Raw genomic sequence first — 27,257 nt, 5'->3', positions numbered from 1 at the left:
AAACATGTAAGACCACTGCCAGTAAACTTGACTTCACCAATGGATATAACTTTACCTGCTAACTAGGAACTATCTGTGCCATATCTGTATTGCTGTAGTACAATCTTAAAGATTACATTTGCAAGGAAAGTATTTTTGATTGATATATTAAGTTTATAGTTATATTCTTACATCTGTTGCTACATGTCTTTGGAAGCAAAGGTGGGCAAAGGTAAGCTTTACCAGATGCTTTTTTCCTATTAAAGAAGGTCACAACTAGATTCAGAGAAAGCACCACTCGGAAATAGTGACAGCTGGAATAAAAATGTGAATAAAAGGAAATGGGGAAAAAGGGATTGCTGCAAAACAAGCCAAAGGAGTCCTAGGGACTCACGGAGTGAGATGGGTTTGGAGGGAGAGTAAGCAATTAAGGACAAGCACAACGACACAGATAGTAAAGTATTTTTTAAAAGGAGAAACATTTGAAAAGCACCAATGGAAGTATTTCCCAATAACCAGCACACGTGCACACACAGCTCCCTGCCCTTGCCTCCTCCTCTGGGGTGAGCAGCCCTGCCTGAGCCGCTTCCAGCAGGCAGGGCTCCCCCCACACCCCAGCCTTCGCTGTGCGCCCCACGGGCACCAGGCTTCCTCCAACTGCAGTACAGGCAAGTGAGCCTCTTCTTGCTCTTACCTCAGCAAGGCTACTTGTTTGGATGGCAAACAGGGAAGGTGGGCTACATTACCACCTTGAATAGATCTGGCTTATAAAAAGAACAAAAGGCCCACACCACCTCTGCCTGCATTTGAGTGCAAGGCAGAAAGCCAGGGAAACTAAGGGCAGACCTTACCTCAATAGACCTACATGAAAAGGACATTTATTTCAATAGCAGGCTCCATTCTATCATCCAGGTGCTACAAGAATACTCATTTTCCAACTTAAAAGGAGATGATCATGTTACAAAAGATCAGAGTAACAGGCAACATCAGACCACTAATGCCACAACCTCCCAGAGCAAAGTATTTCAGCATGATACCGACTCCGTAAGATGTAAGATACCAGCACACGTGCAACAGCCCATCCTTTAAGACACCGGTATTAAATGGTTGGATTAATGAGTTATAAGGGAACAATAGCAGAATACTACTGATACTTCTTAGCAAAGTTGCTGAAAAAGATGAGGAGGAAGAAAAAAGAAAAAAAAGGAGAGATCAGCATTCTGGAAGCATCCCCAGGGGAAAGCAGCAGCCGATCGTGGCACACATTACCTCTGCCCCCTTGTTCATCCATCTGCTGCACCCCAAGGAATGCCACAGGGGAAGCAAACATGTGGAGCACAGCTAATAACAGCAATTCTGCCCATATTAGAAACTAATTATCACCCTTTCCTATCAGGATCAGTGCTTCCAGAATTATAAGCAATTTACCCTACTAAATGCAGTCTAGAATTTAACACTCAATAGCTTTTTTTATAAAAAATGATGATTTGGACCATATATAATACAAATTATATTTCCTGTCCTTTCTATATAACCTGCCCTCCTGCATCTGAAGATTTAACTATTATTTTATTTTTATTTATTTATTTGATAGCAGAAGGATGAAGAGAAAGGAACTCTGCTTTAACACAATCCGGTGCATTTTCCCTCTCAGCTCAGAACTGCACAATAGCTGGGATTAAGTCTACGTAAATCTAACAAAAAAAGACAAACATTGGTTTTGTATTGTATTAGCAATCTTCTGGAAATAACAGCATGAAATCTCATTGCTCCCTACCAAATATATTACTTTTCATTAGATACACAGACCATAAAACTACAAAATGAGATAAAAAGCTGTGAATAGCATTTTATATACTGACCTTGCAAATAGAAATCAAGAGTTTTTCCTTGGTCTATTTTCATTCCACCAAACTAAAAAATTAACAACTTTTGAGAATTGCTGAGAACCCTCCCCTCCCCACATTAGGCTGCTTTATAGGAAAGTAATTATTTACTTCAAAACTATCAAGTTAACATTTCTTGTTTTAATTAACATCACCTATTTGAGGCACTACTTCTGCACAAGTAGTCCAAGTGTTCAGCAGCACAACCCAAAGAAACAGGATACACCCAGGAAAATTACACTATTAGTTCCAAGACCTGAATAAAGAGCATTGCTAAGGATCAAAACAGTGATTCTCCCCTCAAGGGTCTTAATTTCTATTTGTTTTCTGTCCAGCCACCCCTTGAGCCAAATACTTCCATAGCACTTGCAAGCCAACGTTTTTGTATCCCAGCCTACCAAGACCAAAGTACCCTCTTCCAAATTCCCTCAGAGCCCCTCCTGGTTAGCCAGCAGGTGCTACTTTCTGAAGGAAGACAAGGTCAGCATTCCCCTCCGGATCTGAGCAAAACGCCTCCTGAAGCCAGCAGCCTGGGATTCAGCTCGGGTCTGCTCACTTGAGACTCGCACATGCTGGCTCAACGCCTTGAGGAAGCAATGTCAAGAGCTGTTAAAGGAGGATTTACAAACGTCCTGGGGACTGGAGTGAACAGCATTCTAATGAAAACCCAACTGCTTCGTACCTTCGAAGAGCAGACACCGACGTTACCATATAAAACATCCCCAAAACCAGTTAATTTCAAAACTGAACAGAACTTGGATGCTGAGGAACTGCAAATACATCTCCAAGCACTGCCTGTTGTGCAGAGCCAAGCGTATACTGGTGTGTGTTTGAAGTACTTACTTCAAGACAGTATTTATAGCCAACTATATCCTTGAGCATGAAAGGACACGAAGAACAAGCCTAGTGCAAAACACCAGCAACTTGGCTTAATAAGATTACAGTACATTAAAAGGTGCTCATAAGCATTTTCTATAAATGAAATGTAAAGCCTCATGACTACATAGGATCCGGAAGACCAGCCTAAGCTCATAATGCAGGTACTGTGACAAAGCTTAGTCCCTAAAACACCAACAGAACGGTGTACTCCTGACATAGCTGAGCATTTCACACCCAGTATGAGACACCCATGTTCAAGTGGCTAGTTTCAGGGTAGTAGTGTTCTAGATTCTGTGATCCATGTACCAGTTACAAGGCAGATAATACCGAGTTTATCTAGAACATCATATTCCTTCCTGTCAATCCCACTTCTCCAAATGACAGCATTTCTACAGCACATGGCTGGAAAATTTAATCCATGTGTTGAGCACTCTTAAAGAAATCAGTAATAATAAATGCATGTTTAACTCAGCACAAACCAGTTTATTTTTCTCAAATGCAATGAAAAAGGGGTTATTACGATGATCTGTGGGAAAATCCAACTGGCAGACTACATAACTAATCCTACCCATTAATTCATTAAGTAATGGCAGTAAGAAGAGAGGAGGGGCGGGAAGAACTCCTGCACTCCAATCACACACACCCTCTAACAGTACACAGCAGTAAGTACTAGAGCAAATCAGTAAATATTAGGCAAATTTGGTTTTGTTTCCTCACCTCTGCAATTTTGAGCATGTTTAACCCCACGCCCACCAGTAATATGCACAGCTATTCTTATATCATCTGCATCCCTTCAGAAAAGTAAACAATCCTACCCAAGACAGTCTCAACTAGTCATGACGCTAATTTTCCAAAACAGATTTGTCAGCAGGGGAAAACAGCATATAGATGGTTTTACCAACATCCTACTTACTTATTGCTCTTAGTTACGTTCACTAACTAAATTTACATTACAATAATGCTACAACTGTACTTCAGCATGCAATATAAACTGTGTTCCTTACTATCTCAGCATGAATAATCCCCAGGCTTAGGAAAAGAAAAATATCTTTTCTGTGTTTTTTGCTCTTTAAAGCCACAATCATTGACTTCATACCTGGATGCCAGACCAATCAAAACATCACACCAGTTCAGGTCTTTATATATATTTATATATACATGGCATCTCAAACCACAGACAGGCAGATCAATTTTATTTGTAAGAGTTACCAGGAGGTCATTGTGCATGCATGATGCATACAGCGTGCTGGGGAGGAAGAACTAAAATAAGGATGCTCTTACCAAGCTATCCAACCACTCTTGCTGCCATCTATAAAAAAAAAGAAATTATAAAAGAAAAAAAAAAAGAGAGAATGAAAAAAATTCTCTTCTGTAAACTGAAGTACCTAAAGGATTTCTTTTTTTTTTTTGTGAATTAACAGGAAAACTGAGTTCTACAAGAGACAGATTAATTCTTTTAATTTGAATTCAGTAAACATACAGGCCTTTCAGCAGATGATAAATCTACAGCCAGGTGTCCATTTCTTATAATTAAAGCAGGGCTTTAGGTGCAGTGCCTAAGTGAGGATGTTTTTTCTTAAACACTAGCAACTTCTCACAGGCCAGAATACAAAACCAAAGGGCAAACTTCTTAACCAACTTGTCATTCCTAAAAAGTCCAGATCTAACTACAGACACCCAGATGTACAGAGCTGAATCAGAGGCTGCACAAGGAAGAAAAACTACAGCTAAGTACCTCCAGAGTCAGCACTGGCAACACAAGAGCCAAGTCACATTGGCAGAACATCCGTACTCCCAGCAAGCTCCTCCTGTGCAATACCTACAGCTTCCCAGACACTCCTTCACTGCACTGCACCCTGTGTTACAATGACATTTTGGCTTTCAATTAAAGCTCCAGCCACATGTCACAGAAATTGTTTCCATGCACATGGAACATTAGTAAGTGTTGTCTGTAACACAGAAGCATTTCCTAGGCCGACTGTCACTAACACCAATGCTAACGAGCACTAGAGGTTAAGTGCTAAGAGCAGTCAGCAGAACACCCAAAGTCAAAGCAAAACACCAAGATGTGTTACATCCAGCATGGCAACACTTGAACAGTCATATTAAAACAGGTCCAACTGGAGGCAGCACATTAGAGGCATGCTGAGAAGAGGATACTCTCCGAACTGAGCCAGCCCTCCCTTGCACACTGCCACATGCACAAGCATCCCAAGGCACTGCCAGTACTGGGCCACAAGCAGGTCCTAAATGCAAAGAACAGTAACTGACAGGCTATGGAAGCAAACCTCTCCTGGACTTATACTTGCCTACAGATAATCTTGTAAAAGAGCAAATGACTACTGAACAAAAACAGTCTGAGGCAACAACCTTCAAAGAATAGACACTGCTCCAAGCCATCAGAGTGAAGTTAAGGATAGCCAGATGACCAAGTTCCTAAATATAAGTTTCCACACCCAAAAAACCTTAGCATCCTGGTTGAGCTCTTTCCCTCCGAGCAGCCAAACCCTACCAGCCCCCTTTCTGCTACCAAAACCCAGCTGGCAGTAAGAGCAGAATGAATTCACCCACTGCAGAAAGTGCAACATGACCAAGCCCTGCCACATGTGCAATGGTAGCTGTACAGGCAAACAGCTTCCAGCCAGCCTGACTCCTATCAGCCCCAGGCAGACACTTCAGCAAAGGCTTGCTCACTGTGGGACAGCCACAGAAGGTTTTTACCTGCACAATTGGAGCCACTATGCCAGCAACTTCTGTTCACTGACACCCTTTACCGAACCATGTAGTTACCTTCCCTCAACAGGGGAACATCACAGCACAGAGATAATGAGAGTACATGGGAATAGTCCCAAAATGGCTGAGACCACATGAATTTAGACACAAGTGTGTGAAGAGACGTGTAAAAACTGCCAGCATGCAAGTGGCAACAATCCCAATGCTATGAGATTGTTAACCCTGCACCAAAAGCAAATTTCAATGGTCATATTCTGTCCTATAAAGGTAATGCCAATACATTAAGTGTGTTATATTAGACATTAAGTTATTAGTCTTAGGAACTTTACAATATCAATACTTCTTTTGCAGTCCATACATAAATCAAGTGACATCTCCACTGCTTGATCCTCCCACCCAAGCCAGGTATCTAAGTAAGTGCTTGACTTTTAACCATACAGGTATCATCACTGGCTGTTCACTGATCTGAAGTTACATCTTCTACTCAAGAGAGATAAATGTAAATCTGAAGTCTGGGAAAACAAAGGGAACACAAAATGGACATATCCTGTCAGTTTATTTAAGGTAAAAAAATAATAAGAAATTAGAAAGAACTTTAGAAGTGCTTAAGAATAATGGCAAAGGACTACCAGTGTAGAAGTGACCAGTAAGAAAAAACCAAGCTTATTAAATTTTTAACACTAATAATATTATTTATAATTATAATTTATTAACACTAGATCACCACAGGCAGAATTTAAAAGAAGATAAAACCCTCCAAGATTATGTATGTGGAAAGTGACAAAACTAAGTAAAATTAGACAAATTAGTAAATGCTCACTGAAGTTCCACATGTGCACAGAAGGGTTTTGGATACACACTGAAGGTATTTTGGATAAAAGAGAAGGAGAGATTACTTTCCCTAAGAAACAAGACTATTCCAGAATTGAAGATTCAGCATCTCTCATCACAGCTTCTGCCCATTTGCACACTGTAATAGGGCAGGATCATAGAGGACAGGTGGCCAGTATTCCAGTGCAGACAGAAACAGGACACCAAATACCTCTAGTTCTTTTTCACTTCCACTTTGCTTATTACTACCACTGTTACAGAACACAATATAGCATTTCACAAGTGCAAGCATGCTTTACATTAAGCTTTTTTTTTTAAAAACAGGAAAATAAAAAGCCCACAACAGATGCAGATACCAAATTTGCATTTCAGCATAAAGGTGCACTGGATTTTCAGAGGAAAGCTGCCAGGCTTCTGACAAATCAAGTCATTCCCTATCTTCCTAAATTTTATCTGAATAAGTTCAACAAACTTCCTAAGAAGAAACAATATAATTCTCCATATTATAATTCCAGATGTGTGCTAATTAGTTCTATACACTGGGTGGGTATTTCAAAAAGGGCTGGAAATATTTTCATTTTTTTTTAAATCTGTCTGCATTAAGTCAGGCAGTCACAAGGCTTTAGAGGAAAGAGCAGGTTAAAACCATATTTAGAAACATATTTAAAAGCCTACTCCTAGCCCCAGGAGAATGCAAAGTCTCAAAACACTGGGTCTGTCACTGTTTCAGGGGTGGGTGCAGACACTGCTCTCGAATACACTTCCAGTTGCACATTGCCAGAAACATCCATAAGAGAAGAAACTTTAAGACAAATAATTTTTAAAATTAAAAAAAGATTTGAAGCTTTTTAAAGGTGGTTGTGACAATCTTAATTTCAGGCATTCTGGAAGAACATACAGTCAAAGTGAATCAAAATATAGCTCAGAACACAGAGACTATTTTTAACATTTATGGCCACATCCTTCAGCATATCATGTATTCTCTTACTGTACACACACAAAATATCACTGCTACAAGACACCACTAGCAAGAAAAGAAAAAAAAGAAAGATGAAAAACTAAACAAACCAAAACAAACCCAAAGATCCCCACAGCACAGCACCAGGAACATCAATGAACGAGAAAGTTATTGAAGCATACCTGGGAATTTTGTCCATCAAGGCATATTAGATTAGTTGAAAGTACAAATCACACTGCAGAACACAGCGTTCAGGACTTGGCATTTGTTTGGTTCATACAGTACAAGAGCCTGGAGGAACCACAGGCTCCTAGAAGCTGTATTAGACATGGGTGAAAGCAATTCTAAGACAACACAAATGCCCAAACAAAATTTTAAAGTATTGTTAAACATCAGCTGAACATCCAGACAAACTGAGGTACACCCTGTGTGAAAGGGGTTAACTTCACTGGTTTTCTTGCTACCCAATATATGAAGAAACTTCTAATGACAACATTAATACTTATTAGAAGCAGCACCACTAACAAACTGTTGCAAAAAAACAACAATTCTTGACCTGGAATTGAGAACTAACTTCATACTAAAAAGAATTTGTTCAGGAATTGAGAAGTACTCCACACCAAGGGCAGAACAAAGCCATTCCCAACTATCAAAACCAGTAACAGAAACCTGGTAGCAGACAGCAGTAAGCACAGGGGAAGGGACGTGGCCATCTGCATGAGGAATGCCAAGGGCAGTGTAGCAAGTTCTTTATTTCCCCGCTTCAAAGTTGAACACTACTCTTTAGAAATGTTGATGCTCTTAAGCTTTGTTCTGAGTTTCTGGATAACATAATCCTGCCAAAATAAATATGAAAGTTACTTTCATATTGTGTCATTACCACTTAACTCAGGCAAATATTCTTCAACAAGAAGTTGGAAAAGACTTCTATCTACAATAACAAAACAGGGAAGGATCAAACATGTACCTTGCACATCAACAACAAATGAGGTGGTAAGAACCCTTCATTTCTTGCACACCAGGCACGTGGGAAAGCAAGTAACCTTCCCACACAACAGTTTCAACCAGATCCATCTCCTGGGCTCCCCTGGAAGATACTTCTGCCTCCTGATTTCCTCAGTTATCTCCATCTCCTCAAATACCAGCTTCAGTGCCAACATCCCACCCCTCTCAAAAGCTGCTGTGAAGTTTAAAAGGAAGCACCTCAAATCATTTGAGCCACAAAAAGATGAAAGACTATATATCATTTTAAAAAAATATAGAGATCCTCAAAACAAGTATCACGTTTGAAAGTTACTGAAATACAACTGTTTAACCCTATTTATAGGTTAATTCCTCTTCCTAAAGGAACGTTTAATTCCTTACATGGGTTCATACATTCTCCCCCTTCAGTGTTTTCTAAGACATTGCTAGCCATATCAGAAAGTCAATTGAAACTACAAGAGAACAGAGTTATGATTTTTGGAACACCTGTTTCTATCCTGACCTGGTTGATTTTTTGAGGTTTATAGAATGTAAAGCACCTTCACCACCACCACCCCCCCAGAAAAAAAAGCTAGAACCAAATACCAAATAATGGTCACAACATGAACATTTGGCAAAATGCACTACTGAGATTTTACATTATGATGAATTGTGTGAGGGCCAAGGCATTTTTTTTCCTCTTAAGGGGTATATACATAGAGATAGGTTTTACCAGTCAAATACAATTGAGACCAAAGCACACTGTTGGCACGTAATAAAGTGTTTGTTTTCAAAATATCTAGTGTTTGAAGTCTTCCCCTTTGACATGTATTTACTCATCAGTACTTCTTACACTTCCCCTCACCTAGCAGGATTATGATATAAAAGACTTGTGCATTTCACAAAGGGCTCTATTTAATGGTATACAACTGTTCTTAGGACAGGAGAAACAAACAAGGTAAAAAGCACTTCAGGGGAAGGAAAAATTAATGTTTTGAAATTCAGTTCGTGATCATTAAGGTTAGATCAAATTTGTTTCATAACTTTAAGACACACACTGTTGTAGCACAATTAGCTTTTGCATCTCTGTTAAAGCATAGGCTGTGTCTACAACATCCCAAAGGGTGTTTATTAAGTACTCAGAATACAGGGGCGGTAGCAAATGCAGCCACATTTAACACGGCCTCATTTCTTGTTCCAGTCAGAGCAGGTTCTGTCAAAAACCACACTTGATTACTGAATCTTTTTCGACTACTTGTTACCATATCCATGATTATTAGATCATGGCCATAGGCTAGACACTGGTACATATATCCAGCTGTCAAACTGAATTTAATCCATTAAATACAAAAGATAGCTATGGACAGGGCTGTTTTCTGTTTATGTACCAGGAAACCTTTTCAGACTAGTAATTTTCTTCCTTGAAATTTAGGCAAATCTATTTCTCTGTGCTTTCTTATTTGGATTAGATTCAAATAAAAATTTACAGAAATGAGAAGCAGATGTAATCTGTGATGGTGTGCTGAAACAGTCTCTAGAATGTTGCTGTGAGTCCTGAACTGAAATTTGTATTTCTGTATTTTTCAATAATAGAGCTTGCATTTTAAAGGCTGTCTAGTAGATACAGTAAGAACTTAAAAAAGAATAATAAAATGTTTGGGTTTTTTAAGTAAAGGATTGAATTAAATAAGCAGAGACATAGAAATTACATATAAAAGGAGGGAGTGGATATTAACACTGAAAATCCGGGCAAGCTAATTTAACTCTGCTTGGGTCATAAGAAGTTACTCTGATTAACCCATTCCAAATCCACTACCTCTCAGATCAAAGGAAGTTAGAAAGTACTGAGTGTCTCTTACACAGTGTGAGCACTAGTTCTTATTTCACAGCTGATGGAACCAGAATATGGGTGTGGGGTGTGTGTGAAGGCACTTCCTCAAAGGGTCATAGGAACCATGCAGCAAGATGGCCAGAAATTTCACCTCTTAGCTATGTCCTTTAAAACTCAAGATTATCCTCCTTCCTTATGTAATAATGCAATCTTGGCAAAAGTCTGTGATAAATTACAAAAATAACAGCATAAAGTATCAAGCAAGTAGTAACACATCCTAGGAATCTCCTATTCCTAGTGAATTTCTGTATAAAATTCGCATTTTAAAAAGTCATAAAGACCAAAAATCGCACATTTTGAGAGCTTTGTAGTTTGTTCATAATTCAGTATTCCATATCTCTTTAATTTGACTGATCTGATAAAACAGTAGCATAGATGGAAACAAAACCAGAGGATATTAAAAAGTATTGAATAGCAAGAAGCAGCTCGTTACACAAAGTACAAGAGCAGCTCATCTCATTTTAGAATCAGTCATCCAACTACAAAATGCTTTCAGAATTAGAATTTCAAAACATAAACACCTAACTTCTCAGACTAAACTCATTTTAAATGTTAGCTTTCCTAAGCCTGACAAAATCAGGCCAGTATCAATACATACTTCCACATTCAGAACAGAGTGAGTTTATCTAGATGTATTTCAGTGAACTTATGGCCGCAGCCCCCAAAACAGTGCCTACTCAATCAGTATTAATTGACTCAAAGGGTAGAAGAGGACTTTTGTTGGAGCCATGAAAGATTGTTTTTCCCTAAATGTGACTTGAGACCAACTGGCAAAACAGCCAGAGGAAACCTGGGTGATTAATGTCATGCTCACTCCCAAGAACAGCCAGGGAGCTTCAGTACACACGTCCGCTGATGCGGCATTAAATTTGCTTAAAAAGGGAAAACAAGAACACAGAGGCACCTTGCAGAGTCTAATTCCCTCGGTTCAGGCTCTCAGCGTAATCAATGCTGATTTCTCCTTGGTACAGGATCTGGTCACCATGCCAAGGTCACTTAGACCATGTCTTGTCTACCCAGGTTAGACCAAGACATGTAGAAACTGTAAGTAACAAGCCCTGTCTGTACTGCTTACAGCAGCAGCTGGGTAACGCTTCCCAAGGCCAAGCCTATCTGACACCACACTTCTTTCCCACACTGGGAACGGGGCAAGAGGGGGCAGGGATTAAAAACCAAGACCAAGCTAAACATGACCACATCTTTATGTGCGCACACACACACCCCCTCTGTTACAGCAGGCAGAAGGTTACTTTCAAGTACAAATAAAGCCTTAATTATTTCATTCTTTCTTAATTTCACTCAGGAGGAGGAAAAAAAAAAAGAATGAAATGTTTGTTTCATTCTCATCTATTAGATACCTACTACTCCAGATAAAACTAAAGACTATGTTACATGAAAAGCAGCAAAGGATGGAGCAAGCTATGAGGGTGACGTCAAGACTTTTCTCCTCTAGAAGCTCTTGGAGTAATAAAGGAGCAGTTAAAAATGGCAATCCCAGTCCACCTGAAAGAATATTCTATGCACTGTTAACCACTTCAATTGTCTCCCGAAGACATAGGAAAGTTTTCACATCTTTATATTCCTCAGTTGTTAAATTGTTTGATCTTTTTAAATAAGGACAAAATTATTCAATCCATCCTTACAGCACGTGTAGAAATGGATGTTACCCATGTCCAGAGTATCAGTGCTCTACAAGTTGCCTTTCAATTCCTACACTTTGCCATGGAGAAGAAAACCTTGTTTATCAAAGAACTGTATACCTGATGAGACACAAGTTACAGTCTTTGCTTACCTTGATAACAAAACCACACTCTAAGGAGGAAACATTTATACACAAAGATCTATCCCAGTTTCCTGAGAAAGGCATCTTAGTTAAGGTATATTTCCCAGAGCTATACAACTCCACAAGTGTCATGTTTAGGCTTCTGTAATGAATAATATGGGAGCAAGACAAATACTTCACTACAGGGAAAAAAAACCCCAAACCATCAACTTGAAAAGCATTATGAATAAAGCAGTATGTTTTCATAACTGTTTTGTGGTAACCAAAATCACAGAGGAAACTCTAAAAATATATTCAAAGTACTAAAAGGGACAAGTACATTGGGAAACTAGAAGTCAGGCAGTGAGACTTCTGTAAAAGGTAATAGTTGGCTCTTACGACAGCTCAAGCTATCTCTGCATTCCAGCTACAGGTGTCAGATATAAGAACTGTTCACAGTGTAAGGTTTTAAAAAGCCTTAAAAGGCTTTATGAACAGGGGGTTCAACTAACAATTAGCTGTGGGGAAAAAAAAGTGATGGTGTGTTGTGGTGGTTCAGCCCCAAGCAGTGGCTGAGCGTCACAAGCTGCTCTCACTCCCAGAGCAGTGACAGACAGACAGAGCCCCCGTGGGCTGGGACAAGGACAGTTTACTGACAAAAGCAGGATGAAAGTAGAACAACACCAAGTTACACTCACAGCTGGTGATAACACAGAGTACCTTACCAAACCTGGTGATAACCAAGTGGTGCATGAAGCAAGGACCAACCCAAGGACCGTGCCCTGGAGGCACCCCTCCCTGACCAGACACTTTTATGGGGCAGTGATGTCAGGTGGTGTGGAAAACAGCCCAGGCTAACTCAGCTCACCTGTGCTGGATGCTTGGGGAGGTCAACTCTGGCCCAGCTGGAAGCAGGACATGTATTTTGAAGAGATGTATACTTGCCACTCTTCTCACTCCAGCTAGGTGCTAATACTGACAAGGCACTTTCAGATCAATGCACCAGGCACTTCAGGAGATACAACAGCTCTGCCAAGAATCCTGCCTTCAAAAGGACTTCCATTGCTATGGCAACAGCATGTTCTCCAGCATCCAATTTGGAGACAACCTATGACACATGCAGGAGAAATGGCCAAACTCCAACTGATTCCGCGCCGCACTGCAAGTCACATTGTCATACAGGCACCAGTGTTCACTCCCAGAAATACCAGGTACAAAACCAGGGGGGGTTAAATAATAGTTCACCAGGCACTTAGGTAACCTACAAATAAACAGCCTCATCTAGAAGAAAAAAATGCCATTCATCCCATAAAACAAATATAGACTATTGAAAGGCCTAAAGGAATACAGGCATTAGCATGGAACATAAGTTGTGTTACACAGCATCTCCCACATGCAGGCATTTACCTCTTGTCTGATCCCAACTTCCCCAACAGGACAGGGCACAAGGAAAAAGTGTTAGCACACAGGAAACAAGCAGACGATTGAAACTGTTACTCAACAAGTGTCTTGAAAATAAACTGGGTTTAATGAGTGTTACACATGCATAAACTTTGATTTTACTGCCTCACTTGAAAAGTGCAACTACTTCTAACCCTTCAACTTCTACCCAGAGATGTATCTGTGAATGCAGTCTTGCCATATCTTGAGGTTCATTCACCTGACATGCAGAGTTTTAACCATCCATGATATATATACATATATATCACAAATACTGGTAAGAGTTTTTGTATTACTGCATAGGGACTAGCCAGCAATTTAAGCCATTAAAAAGGATAAGAAGGAAATTTAAACTGCATACACAGTTCTGCACTTCTATTACATGACAGTTTTCAAGAGGTACATAAAGAATCCATCCTGTTGTTGCTCACCTAAGTTCAATTCCCCCAGATGGCCAGATATATCTTTCCTCTAACAACATGGTGGCATTCTTCACGTTCCTGGTAACTCTAAAATAGTTTAGCAACCTTTATGTCTAGTTGTGCATTACAGTGGTCATATACTCTAGACTAACATGCAAACAGGAACTTTCTGTAAACAATCACAACATACTTTAATATCTCAGTGGGAAAAAAGAAAAGAGATTAACTTCTATAGAAGTTGACTACTTCCCACTTTAAAGGGGCTGACCCACATAGGGGGAAAAATAAAAAGGTCTTGTGGTAGCACAGTGTGTCCTGGAAAGTGAATGGTCTCACATCCTTTAAAGCCTCTCTGTTTCCTTTTGAAGTATCAGGCATTACCTAGCTTGCTTTGCAAGTATTAATATTATAACTTAAGGAAAAAAACAAACAAAAATCCAACAGCCACCCCCCCCAAAACACACACACACCATACCTACTAATGAAATTAATAACTGAAAAAGGCAAAAAAGACAAGGTTGGTGGGTGGGGGAGGCGGTTTGTTTAGAGTTTTACTGGGGCTTGGGTTTTAGGGAGGGGTGGGGGGAAATGTTTGGTTGGGGTGTTTTTTCAGTTGAGGAGCTTTTTTTATTCAGTATCTGATGAGTACTTGCAAGGAAAGTATCTAATTCAGATGTTCCTGTCATCAGCAATACTGACAAAGTTCATGCTCTGGTTTTTTGTGTGCTTATTACTGTCCTCTGGCAAGGGAATACGATATCAGAGATGGTTTCAAGGTTACCAAAACACAAGCATCACACAGAGCAGAGAACGCCTGTCAGACATTACACACATTCATACACACCAAGTGGAAGAGATGTGCATTTCTCTTATAAAATCAAATGAAGGGAAGTTTGCTGATTTACTGCACCACTCAATCACCTCACATCTGAGCCTCAGGAGCGCTGGTCTTGCCAAGACACACTACAGAACACTGCCATTTCAACTCTGCAGCAGTGAGCACCACACATCATTTTTAGAAATACACAAAAGCTTTTCATTACTCTAAAACTCGGTCATCTTCATTAAATCACCATCTCTTCATAAAAGCCTTGGCTTCATTTAGCATTCAGGAAGATGAAAGAGCAGCTACTCTCCTTATGGATTACTTCTCTATTACAAGAGAATGTTTTGCACGTCAAAAGCAAACATTAAAGGATTAAATGATATTGTCATTTCTGCTCTTGTTTATCTGCAGTGGGCAGTGAATAGAATTGCAAAGAAACAATCGGTGATTATTTTAAGCTGTGTTCTTTTGCAAGGATTATGACTCATGAAGTTGCTGCATAAAGAAGCTGGAACAGGATAGGTGTCGCATTGAAAACCATCAAAACATCACAATATAAAAAATGTTTGTCCTACAAGCAAAGCTGTCTGGTTTAATAATTTCACAGAGTAGCCACAATAGCTCTTGGGATAACACCAAGACAATAGCATCTTGCACTCAAGCAAACAAAAAAAAAAGTATAAACAGTGAATTCCATTCTCCTACAGAAGGCTAAAAATACTTTTTGGATTTTTGGACAGTATATTTATCTCCACAGCATCCTACTAACACTAATGCAACACAGCAGAAAATTCAAGAGATCCTTGGTTACAAGACACCTCTGTAGCATGCAAAATTTAATTAATTTATTGTGGATTTATCTACATCTTTTAGGCTTTAATCATGCTTTTCAACAAAACTAGAGAAAACAGTTTTGCAAAGCAATGTTATTTTAAATCAAATTCAACCTTTTCCTCACACATTATGAACTAGTGGGTATGAAACACTCGGGTTAGGTTTAATATTTCACTAAATCTTCTGTCTGGTTCCCTTACTGCCTCAAATCAAGTAAAAAGCAGTTCATTTTGGCCTTTTACATAGATGCTAAAACCAAAGCATGTACATGCAAAGTGCACCAATGTGCTTTCAGTTTGTACTTGAGGTAAGAATTGGAACTACTCAATACAGTAAAGATTTTACCTGGAAACCCCGAACACGGACGACGACTGCTAGAAGACTATAAATCAAAGAATTACACTGCTGATTGAAATATGTGTATACTTTGGCCATACTCTAAACAAATACACACAACAGATAATGCTACAGACCACGTTCTTGTTTATATTGAGGGGTAAACTTTGGTTTAAAGTCAATTTCATTTGATAGACAGAACAGGCACATTCATGCTCTGATATTCATTGCTAAGTTACCCACAGGATGTACACAACTGGAAGTGACCACTTTTGGATTCTGTCTTAGTAGGCACATTTTTCTAACCATTAATTCTCCCTATTCAGCTTTATACTTGAAAAGGGAAAACACACACCACCTAAAATGTGATTCTCACAAATCAAGGCTCAGGATACACTTGTATAAACAACTCCAACCCAGACTAACTTAAATCTCTCCATGTTACCAGTGCTTCATCAGCTGCAAAGAGCTTTCAAGAGACAGGGCACAAACAAAACATTTCCTGTTTTGTTCAGGCAAAGGAAAGTAGAGAAAGTAGAACAGCAAAAGCAGAACAGCAAAAGCAAGCAGTTCAATCTATTACTAGAACTCCACATAACTAAAACTGATGAAGACATGGGTACACGACCAGTTCTGCACTACTGTACCCAAAAAAACAAGTCTGAGATAGCAAAAAAAATACACCCAGACTTGAAAAGCAAAACATAATTACCTCACATGCTTACAAAAACAAAAAAGGGCAATTTCTACAACACTTCAGGAACCAGAAATCAGATCCACTGCAATAAACAATTTACTTCATAAAGAAATTAATTCAAACCTGCCAGCTCTACATCAATATATATACACACAACTACTTCACACTTACCAACACAGAGAAATTGTGTGTAATACCAGAAAGGTACAATTTTCACCTTCTTTAAATGCAATCCTATAGCTTGAGCAGCTTTTAAAGTTTTTCACAGCATCAACATGGATGTATATACAACTTCCCTGTCCAAGACCAACCCTATTTTATGCTAAGGTTTTACTAGCATTCCTAGCGAGCATTACCCTACTCACAGTGCTGCAAAGTGAACCCCTTTATCAAGTCTCTTCCTCTTCACTTCCAAGAGCTTTTTTAAAACTCCAGCAACAATTCCTTTGCTGCAATCAGGCAAGATTCTTCTGCATTACGTCAGGGAGAACACGACTTTTGTTTCACTTCAAGCAATTTCAGCTCCTCCTTTCAAAAAAATCACTTAAATCACCCCCCACACTGCTAGCAGACAAGAAGACTCTAACAAAGTCCTACAGATTGATTTGGTACATTTTAGCCTGATTATCCTCTGAAGACAGTGGGATATTATTAAATATAACAATAGCTGCTCTTTCCGATCACTCTTGGTATTCAGTTAACATCTTCACCAAAAAAAGATGTCCTTTATGTTTTTGAATGTTGTGTTTACAAACACAGCTTTGTTTTACAAGTGAAAAAAACACAAGGCATTCATTCAAGACATGAAAAAAAAATTCATTATCTCATTTTAGACTCATAATAGAAAAAAACCTTGCCCCTACAACCACTCCTAAATAATGGATGGTAGTATTCAAAAAGTTCACAAGTACTTTCAAATCATCAGGATTAAGTCTACAGTAGAAACAGGGACTTCTAAACTTTGATTTTAATAAATTTTTTAAAGCCCAAAAAAATTGAAGGAGTGATCATCACTAGTTAGACAAGAAAAAAAGAGACTAAAAATACATTCCCTGTCCTTCGACTTGTAATTATTGACTGAAATACTTCTCACCCTTTTCTTAGAATGCCTAATAACTAAAAAAGTTATTAAGTCCTATACACACTTTAAAGCTATTTATTAGAATAACAGTCCCCATCAAATAATTTACAGACATTAGACAATGCCCCTAAAAAAGCTTTTTAGAGAGCATGCTTTATTGAAACTGAATTTACAAAATGATAAATATTTATTTTGAAGGAAATGTAAGATACAAGACTTATTAAATACATAGATCACATCTGGCTCTATAGCTAACTTAAAAAATTTTATAAAGCTCCTGAAAATGCTCAATGCTATTCCCCACAACCTAATCCCTAAATATTAAAAGTACCAAAGAATCCCAAACTGCATCCCACAGCCAAGGTAAGTCAGTTTAACTAGCTTAAGGTCTAGTATAGTCTCCAAGCTTATGCACATCTTTCACTTTTCAAAATTGTCTCCACAAACTCCAGTCTTACTAGTGTGCTATTACTGTACTAGTGCCTTACACATCCTTCTGTTCATGAATACACACACATTATTTTCAGCCAGAAAAATTACACTATACCTTCTGCAACTTAAAAGAAAATACAGTTTCCCAAGTTTACAGTATATAGTAGACTACCATAAATTCATATAACAGTATCCACAGGCTCAGCTATGGATGAAGTAGAATTGGAAGACAAACAGCTGTCATACCAACTTGCTAGCAAGATGACTAAGGGGTTAAATCCTCTTTGTGTGACAGCTGGAAAGATGAGGGGGAAGGGGAGTGTTGGCATGTATGTATGAATGACAAGCTTTTCACATGAAATACCCTTGCCAAAGACCAAAAAAGGACCACAAAGGAAGCCCAAATCTTAGCTAAAAGCTACAGACATCATGAAAGTTCTGTAGCACTTAAAAGAACTGAGTACCAGTTCAGCTGCCATTAAAGAACACACAAATACCTAAGAATCTCATTTATACTTCTCTTGAAAGAAAAGGAATTCCTCAGATAACACATTTACTCTTGGGTCTCTTTCCAGTATTCTTCCCCCACCACCCAACCCTTTAGTCCTAATATTTGTATCAAAACTGCTCTCTGGATAAATCCAGGAACACAGCAACAGGCCATTTCAAATCCTACTCCTTCCCACATGCCATTAAGGCTGCTCTCCAAGGCATCTGGATACTCTTCATCACTTAAGAGTAGATCAGAAAACTTTGGCAGATCAAAGAGCTACTGGCTGGGGTAGAGGGTGATGGCTGCAGATGCCCCACTGCCCCATCCTGGGTAGCTCCACATGAGGAAAGGACAGGGCACTGATGCGACCCCAGACCTGAAACCACAGAGAATTAACTCCCCTGCTCTGTGAGACAGGAAGGTTTATACAGGGATTGGAGGTCAGATGTTGTGCTTGTAAACACAGCAGTGGCATCGCTGCTCCCACTCAGGGAAAACTGATGGAAAAGTGAGATGAACTTTTTGAAAGAATGCTTTCCACATGCCAGTGCAGCAAGAGTTAGTTTCCCCTATTAACAGTGTTAAGTGTATCTTTAAACAGAAGACAGGCCAAATGCTACTAAAAATTCTAAAATTAGCCATTTGGCAGACAGCAAGGAATTCCTGGCCAACTGACATGGGGTTCATACCATCACCTTCAGAGAGAACAGTCAGTGCAAAACCGTGGCTAATGGCAATAGATGACGGATGCCTATCTGCTCCCCAAGCCAGATGCAGAACACAGAGCTGCTCCAGTCACTTTTCCTTCTTCCTAAAAAAAAACCCCAACCAACCAAAAAATCACAAAAATACCTCAATATCACATACACACACAAACACCTTGCAGGATACTGTCTGCTTTCACATTGGGGTATCAGAGTTTTCCCCTCCTCTTTCTTAAACAGCAACCTTGAAGCAGTTACTTGGTGCTTTTATAGGCTGTACTTTTCACAACTGTTCATGGAGTCAAGTGTCTGATAATTTATCTTTCCAAAGATAAAGGATGGGGAGAAGAAAAAGAGACAGCACTGGTGAGACAGAGGCCACCAACAGCCAAACTGCAGATCACATTTACTAGCACTGTACCACCCTGCTTGGATTTTAAGCACACTAGATGAGGAATGCAGACCTAAATCCTCATCTCATTTACATTTGCACCATTGGAAGGATAATCCATGGGTCTTCCCTACAAACAACTAGAGGGGAAAGAAGATACAGATAGCTTTCTGCTTTCAAGCATGCAACTTCTACAACATTCACCCTGCTCTTGGTTTGTTTGTTTTACAAGGAACTGCTGATGCCCAACCAAAAAGGAAATAAGAGTTAACAGGACTAACAAACAGCAATCAAGGCAAGTTTTGCTTATTCTGGAAGCACTGTTTGGTAACTTAATAGACCTGCTAAAGAATTGCCATTGTGTCCAGTCTCCAGACACATGGTGTTAATTTAGGGACACTCAGGTTAATGGCAGGCTATCAATTTAAATGGTCTTTGCATCAAGCCACTAATTAGTACCTATCCCAGTCCATTCCTTAAAGCTCAGTACAAGAGTAGAGAGAGGTGGGAAGGGCAGCCCCCGAATGTACATAAAAGGGGACCAAACTGATACAAACAGGTATCTGAACGGGCACATTCAGGCTTCTTGCATGTAGGTCTAGCATGAGGAGTGTCGGGTACACACACCATTTGTGCCCAGCACTGTCCAAACCTGCATACTCATTTTCCATGAGCTTCAGAAGAATTTTACAGGCAAGAGAAGCATCATATTTGGACAGTTTAGCTCTTGAACTGTACCTCTGACTACAAACACTTACCACTCTGTTTTCTGTTAGCCATTCACATCCTCCTTCAGCTTTTCAACAGATACCTTGCATATGCATGTGCAAAGATAACCTTATTGGTACAATGAGGCTACAAAAAGTGAAGGTAGTAGGTCACAAAGGAAAACATTGGCTCTGGTATATTCTTTTTTAACCTCTAAGAAGTTATTTTCAAAACGGAAAAAAAAATAGGATGTGTGTGGATATTTTAAGACACCAAACCTGAGATGGAAAAGTTTCAGTCACAGGAAAAAACTCAAAATTAAGATGAAACCTATTGGGAAGCCCAGGAAAACTGCACCATCACTGCTCATGGCAGCAATCTGGATATTGCCACCGGATTTTCATGTAGTTACTGTTACAGGTAGAGGGCACTGGGGAAAACCAGTAACCATCCATTTATTGGCATACGTTTTGTGGGCTCGACCAAGGCAAAACAGAGCAACCTTTCACTATTAACCACAGTAACAACACAGAAAAACATCATTTTAAGTAAAACCCGCAAAAAAAGCCTGGTTAAAAGGCCCAAAAGAGCCCACCTCTGACCTTGGTTTTCTCTTTCTATGACTTCTAAGACAGAAATGGCTTTACCTTCACAAGTTTGTTTGGAAGGTAACAGAATGGTAACTTCTGTTTTAAATCACAGGTATGACAAGGGCTATTTTGTGGCTTGACTCCCTGATGTACGTATTGGGTTACCTGTCCAATATGTGTATTTTCACCAGTAGCCTGGCCAAGTTATTTGGCTTTATCAGCAGATCACACAACTTACTGTCATAAAACGCTCCGATATGGGATTGGTTTGACTTATTTCATCTGCAGCTTTCGCTGGTAACTGACCTGCAGAAAGCAAGCCCGCCCCAACACCAGACTTCAGCTATCTTTTAACCAAAACACAATGTTCATGTTAACCCACAGCAGTATTTCCTTTTAAATTATAGATATCAGTCATATTAGCTGTTACACTTATGCAACCCCATCACAGATATTTTTTGCAGCATAATCAACAGAAATATTGCAGAATTAGACCAGATCAAGCTTGTTACATCGGGATTAATAACACACACCCTAGTATTTACAACACTTCAAAGCCACACCTGAAAACCAAACAGAACTTAACCATCCTTTAACAGTAACTAATTTATCTTTTTTAACTGGAGACCTGGGGGGGCAGTAAGGAAAATGCATCAGGAGCATTCCTTCCTTCTAAATTAGATTTACCAGAAATATAGGGTCCTGAGAGCCACCAAGACAGGCAATTGATTTTCACCTACTTAATGGGGACCATTAGGCTGCATCTGGAATCGCTGTTGGTTGGGAGGGAGCAGGGAAAGTGTTTTCAGATTTGTTTATTTTAAGTTTAAATGAGAAAAAGGGGGCTCCAATAGCAAACAATAAACACATTCTTATTTCAGCTAAGGAAAGGAAAAACACTTTCCTTCACTATACTTGTTAAGAAAAATAAGACAACCAATTTAAAGGCAAAGACAGTGAAGTAAGCTTCACTTCTGTAATTGCCATCGAAATCACAGAAAGTCTCTGCAAGAGGCAGCATCATTCCACACTCAAAGAAAAAAGTACTTTTTAGCAATCTGTGCCTACAGTGCTTTTCAGTACTAGATAGCTCAAAGCAGTAAACACCTCCTCCTTCCATGTTTCCCTCTAAAAAGTGGCCTCTAGTAGTAAAAAAAAGTTCTCAAGCACTGTTTGTCATAGAAGTTGAGAACTCTTGAAATTAAGTCAAGATCACAATTAGATCAGAGTGCTGGAAATTAAATGCCTATACTTCATCAATGATCTTTACACAGTCTTTCTATAACCCTTAACGCTGACTCAGAGCGCCACTGATATAGAAGTTTGTCACCTCACTCCCGCAGCATAATCCCCCTAGGTCAAGGCTTAGGTCATAACATTACAAGAATTAGGGCATATAATCCCACTAGCCAGTAAATCTCTACAACTAGAAATGTTTTGAATTAAACCCCACAACATTATCTTTTCCGAGGGGAATTAAGCTGAGGTTGTAGCTTGTTTGGCAGCTGCAGTGTATTGTTCATGATTGGTATCTGTGTGATGATACACCACGTTGGTAATGGAATTCATAGAGTCCTTAACAGAGTTTCTCTCAAGAAAGCAAAATATTCCATCATTCTCTCTTTTTCTGAGCCATCCAAGGGAAGAAGGGAAAGTGTCACCTACAACCAGGGCAAGCTGTGCCACCTGTGACTGATCTCAGAGCTAATCTAAAAATTAAAGCTTTTCAACAGATAGTTACTCTACTCGTTCATGAAAAAGGGGAAAGGGGGACAAAATGCTCAGGCTGTGCTCCCCACAGTAAATTTTAGCTGTCTGGACGTTTCTCAAAAGCTTCTTTTAAAAGACAACTGCCTTGAATGTTTGTATTTCAAGGGAAAAGTAAAAACCACAACAAACACCTTGTGTACAGTTTTGTCCTTTTCCTATTGCAAATAGTTTAAGTTTTACATACTTTCAAAGAGCAAAACAAAAATACATGGATATTTTAAGAAAGCATGCTACAGCTACATCATGTGCTACCCACTTTCATTAAATTAAATGTAGGAGATAGTATTGAAGAAGCTTGCAAAAACATGCAGCTGAGAAACTTAAGGTGCTTGTAAAAACAAAAACTCTGAAGTGTCACTGAACCGCAAGACGTCATTTGGACTCTCAAGAGTACCAGCTCAGACACTGCAAGAAGCAAAGAGGGGATGCTACTGCACAATTTCAAGCAGCTACTTAGCTGCTCTACTGGCATTCTAAAAATGTATTTTCATTAACCTGAACTAAAAACATAAATATAACTTGGCTGCATTCACAAAAACAAGAACATCACTGTATTCACAGAAAATAATCCTATGTAGAAGAATGAAACACAATATCAAAAACTTACTTGAGTTCCTCTTTTGGAAGTAATAATAAACAATCCCATTGCAAGAGTGAGACAAGTATCCTGTTAAAAAGTATCACTTCTTTCCTATCACAGGTTTAGCCTAGAAGTCCCTGAAAGCAGCCATTAGGTGGACCCCAACGAGAAGGCATTGGAGCCACAAAATACAGGAAATATATACATACAGTTATTTGCTTTCCAGGTGCACTGATAAAGGTTCAACATGAGAATAATACTTCTCCAGACTTTGAGAACTAGAAAATTGTATTAGCCTTACATTTTCCTTAAGAACTGCATGTTAAAATTTATCCTCCAGTCAGAAGTATTTCACCACTTAGCTTATTACTGCTATTTTCCCCTTTCATACAGGGGCTAGGAAATACTTATATTGAAGAGGTAGGCTTGATTTCCATGGAACAAACAAAACAGAAGAAGCTGTTCCCTTTTAACCTAACAGCCAGACAACTGGCACACCAGTACAATTAGATACATAACACTTCACCGTGCCGGAACACGCAGTCTAGGGCACGGAGAGGAAAAGTGTGGTTGTGGTTAACAACACGCACTATAAAGTCAGATCAAAACAGCACATCTCTCATTAATCTCGACTATCTTGTAAGAATAAGTAAAAACAAAGGATCACCATACTTTTAGAACATGAAGATGAAGCTAAAACATCAAGACCTAGTTCCATGAACTTTATGTATCTCAGATGCATCCTACCTGATCCACTGAACTGGCTGCTCCCTAGCGTGGTTGGTCTGGTTTTCCCACTGTTAACAGGTGGGGAAAACATCTGCAAAGCAAGAAAAAAAGATGAGTTCAAATTGGCTTTGAAACTCCATGCTTTATTATTAAGGCAAACTTAAAGTTAATAAAAACAATTATTTGATTTTTTTTTTGTTAGAAGATGAACAGAATGTTGCAAGGTTCATGTTCAAACCCATGAAGTCAGCAAGCTAAAGTACTACTTGCAATTTGATAATAGCACTAAAACCTCTTTTCTAGATGAGCCAAAACAACTTAAAAATACAATTAAAAGGATACCAACGACTACTATGGCAATTAAAGGCTGTAAGATATCTTAAATTTTACTAATCGAAGTATTTATTTCTTTCTGATCTGTGAGTTTAAGTCACTGGATAAAGACAGCTCTTGAGAGGCAGTGGCTTTCTACAATGTTTCTGAATCAAGCACTTCCTTGCAATCTACTAAAATAAGAGTATCACATAAGAAACTGCTACAATAGTAAAAGCCAAAGTTGCTGTAGAAACTATCAATGAATAACCTGTTACTTATGGGCACTAAGAATTATTTTGTTTAAAAAAAAGGGGGAGTGGGTAGCCAAAGCAGCAGCACCACACACCAGCTTAACAAACGTGAATGACTAGATTATGCCATCACTGGGTCAGCCTGATTTTAACCAGTTAAACCAATTGACCCAGCTGGTATTACAGTATTAAATCTGGAAGTCTAGACATTACATCAAAGTTCAGGTGTCCAACTCGGCCGAGGCGGACCCAGCCAAGCCCTGCACGCTGCTGCCCCTACCCCTCCGCTCGCTTTACCGCGCGAAGACCTCGAAGAACGTCCTACCGCACTGAAGTCCAGCAAGTCGCTCAGCTCCTTGTCGGTTCCTATAGCGGCCATCCTCTGCTGCTGGGAATTCATCCTCCTCCGCTCCCCTGCTAGGGCACAGGGAGAGGGGCACGGGCAGCGCTTCCCCGCGGGGCTGCTGCCGAGCCCCAGCACGGTGAAACCGGCCGGCAGCCGAGAAGGGCCCCTGGTACCCGCACCGCTGACGCGGGGCTGGGGGAATCCCGGGGAGCCCCTCTCACCGGGCGGGCTGACGGAACCGGCGGCGGCAGCTCCCCCGAACTAACCAACTCTCCTTAAGTTTCCTCGGGCTCCCTCTTCTCCCTCGCTCCGCTTCTCGCCCGCCCCGAGCGAGGCGCAGGGACGCCGCGGCGGGGCCGCCGCCAGGAACTGGGTCCCCCCCAGGCAAGCGAAGGCAAACAAGCGGCCGCGGCCCGGCGAAGTCCGGAGAATTAGCGAGAGATTAAGTGACTCAGGGCCTGCACAACAATGGGGCTGAGCGGCGGGGCTGCGGGCGCCTCAGCAGAGTCATCGCTGCCCCGGCATTACCGCCGGCCAGCCGGCCACCCCTCCCGGCCGCGGCGCCTCTCCCCCCGCCCGCGGGCCGCGATCGCCGCTCCGCGCTCGGGACCGGGGCGGGAGCCGCCCCCGCGCACCGCACGCGCACACGCGGCGCGGGGCCGGGCGCGCGCGCCGCCAGCGGGCGGGCGGAGTGGAATGCGCGTGCGGCGGGGGGCGTGCGCGCGCGCGGCGGGGTGGCGGGGAAAGGCGGGGGGGGGGGGGAGGGGGGCCGGGAAGGAGGGGCGGCGGGGTCCGCGCCTTCCCTTGTGCCTGGCGGGCGCCGCGGGGGAGCGGCGGGGGCGCTGCCGCAGCCCCTCTCCCCTCCAAGTTTCGGAGCCGCCCGGCGCGCCGGGGCCGGGATGCGGCCGCCGCGATCCTTTATGAGCGCTGGGAGCCGCGCGCCGGGGAACGCGCGCCCCGAACGCCGCCCGCGGGGACTCGCTCCTGACCGGGGCCGGGCGCCGCCGCCCGCCCGGGGCCCACGGCCCGGCCCGCCCCACCGCCGGCGGAGACCCCGGCGCCCTGCACTCGCGCCCCGCCACCCGGGCAGGCGGCCGGCCCCGGCTGCCGCCCCTCGGGCTCCCCGGCAGCGCCTCCTCCTCCTCCTCCGCGGCCTCCCCGCCGCCCCCCGCGGCGGCCCCCGGGCAGCCCCTCTCCCTCCCGGCCGCGGCCCCTCGCCGCCGCCTCTGCCCCTACGAGCGCCCGGCCGCCGCTTCCCTCCCCCCACCGCTCTCTTCCAACTTCTCCGGCCCCTCGTCGCCCGCACATACCTGCTGCCCCCCGTACGCTCCGGTGACCAGGGCCGGGCCGGCGGCGGCGGGCGGACCGCGGGCTGGGTGGGAGGCGACGAGCTGAGCGCTCCCCCCCCCCCGCTGGAAGGAACTTGTGGGTTTCCCTCAGGCAGACATTTTTTTGCTTACACAGCCTCAGCACCACGTTCACGGCTCCGGCTCCGTATCCCTCCGCGCCGAGCGCCGCCACGGCCTTAACCCTTGACGCGCCGCGCCACCACCGGCCGGGAGGCGCCGCCGCGCTGGCGGCCCCGCCGGCACCTCCGCAGCCGCCCCGGCACCCGCCTCATCCCCGGGACGCCCCCGCAGCCGAAAGGGGTGGTGGCGGGGCCCGTCCGGAGCCCGGGGGCCGCCGGCACCGCCGCGCAGGACCCAGGCGGGCGGATTTCGGCGGCGCGGGGTGAAAGCGGGAGCCGGCGGCCCCGGCCCGCTTCGGGAGATGGCAGCGGGCAGCCGCAGGCACACGCACCGCGCGGGAACGGACCCGCCCGCCCGAGCCGCCGGCACAGACCCCGACACGCGGCGCTGACAGCAACGCGCGTGTCCCCGAAGTGCACTGCCCCGCTCCCTCGGACTCCGCGTACCCCAGAATGAGCCTCAACACTTTAATATGCCGCTGTACACGCAGCCTTGCTTCGCTGAACGACCCCGCGCGTGAATGGCACATGGCGCTTCACACGCGCGTTAACAGCTCCCTCTTAACACACACACACACGCCACCGAACCCGTCCCGTGTCAAAGCACAGAAACGCGTATCCAGCTGGACTCTGACGTTCTCCCAACCGGGTGACGCTCAGGGCGAACGAGCCCCGCGGTTTCCGCGCAGGAGAGGGACGCAGCGCGCAAAGAAGCTGCGCCCTCGCCCCGCTGCAGACACGCTGCTCCCCGAGCAGCGCTCCCGGCCCGGCCCGCCGGGAAGTTCACGTCGCGTCCCTGCGCTGCCCGCGGACCGGCACAGCGGCCCCGGGGAAGCGCACGGCTTCTGCTCACGCCGAGGAGCGTGACGCCGCTGCCGACGCTGCCTTGCACGGGCGTCTCTCAAGCCTGCAGAGCCCCCAGGTGGCACCTCCTTGCCACCTCCCGGGTCTCGGCCTCTGCC

General features: G+C 42.5%; 1 protein-coding gene across 1 annotated transcript in view; it reads right to left on the bottom strand.

Moving 5' to 3' along the window:
• Positions 1 to 23,975, bottom strand: part of LOC311195002 (transcription factor 12-like) — a gene marked incomplete at its 3' end in the record, with an annotated part of 114,849 nt that extends 90,874 nt beyond the window's left edge. Inside the window, exon 1 of the mRNA XM_084268267.1 lies at positions 23,934 to 23,975. The remainder of the gene's footprint in view (positions 1 to 23,933) is intronic.
• Positions 23,976 to 27,257: the final 3,282 nt, after the last annotated feature.

The sequence above is a fragment of the Gallinula chloropus genome, assembly GCF_964237585.1.
Source record: "Gallinula chloropus genome assembly, chromosome: 9".
Lineage (NCBI taxonomy): Eukaryota > Metazoa > Chordata > Aves > Gruiformes > Rallidae > Gallinula > Gallinula chloropus.
The sequence above is the reverse complement of the archived record's forward strand: the minus strand, read 5'-3'. Positions and strand labels throughout refer to the sequence as shown.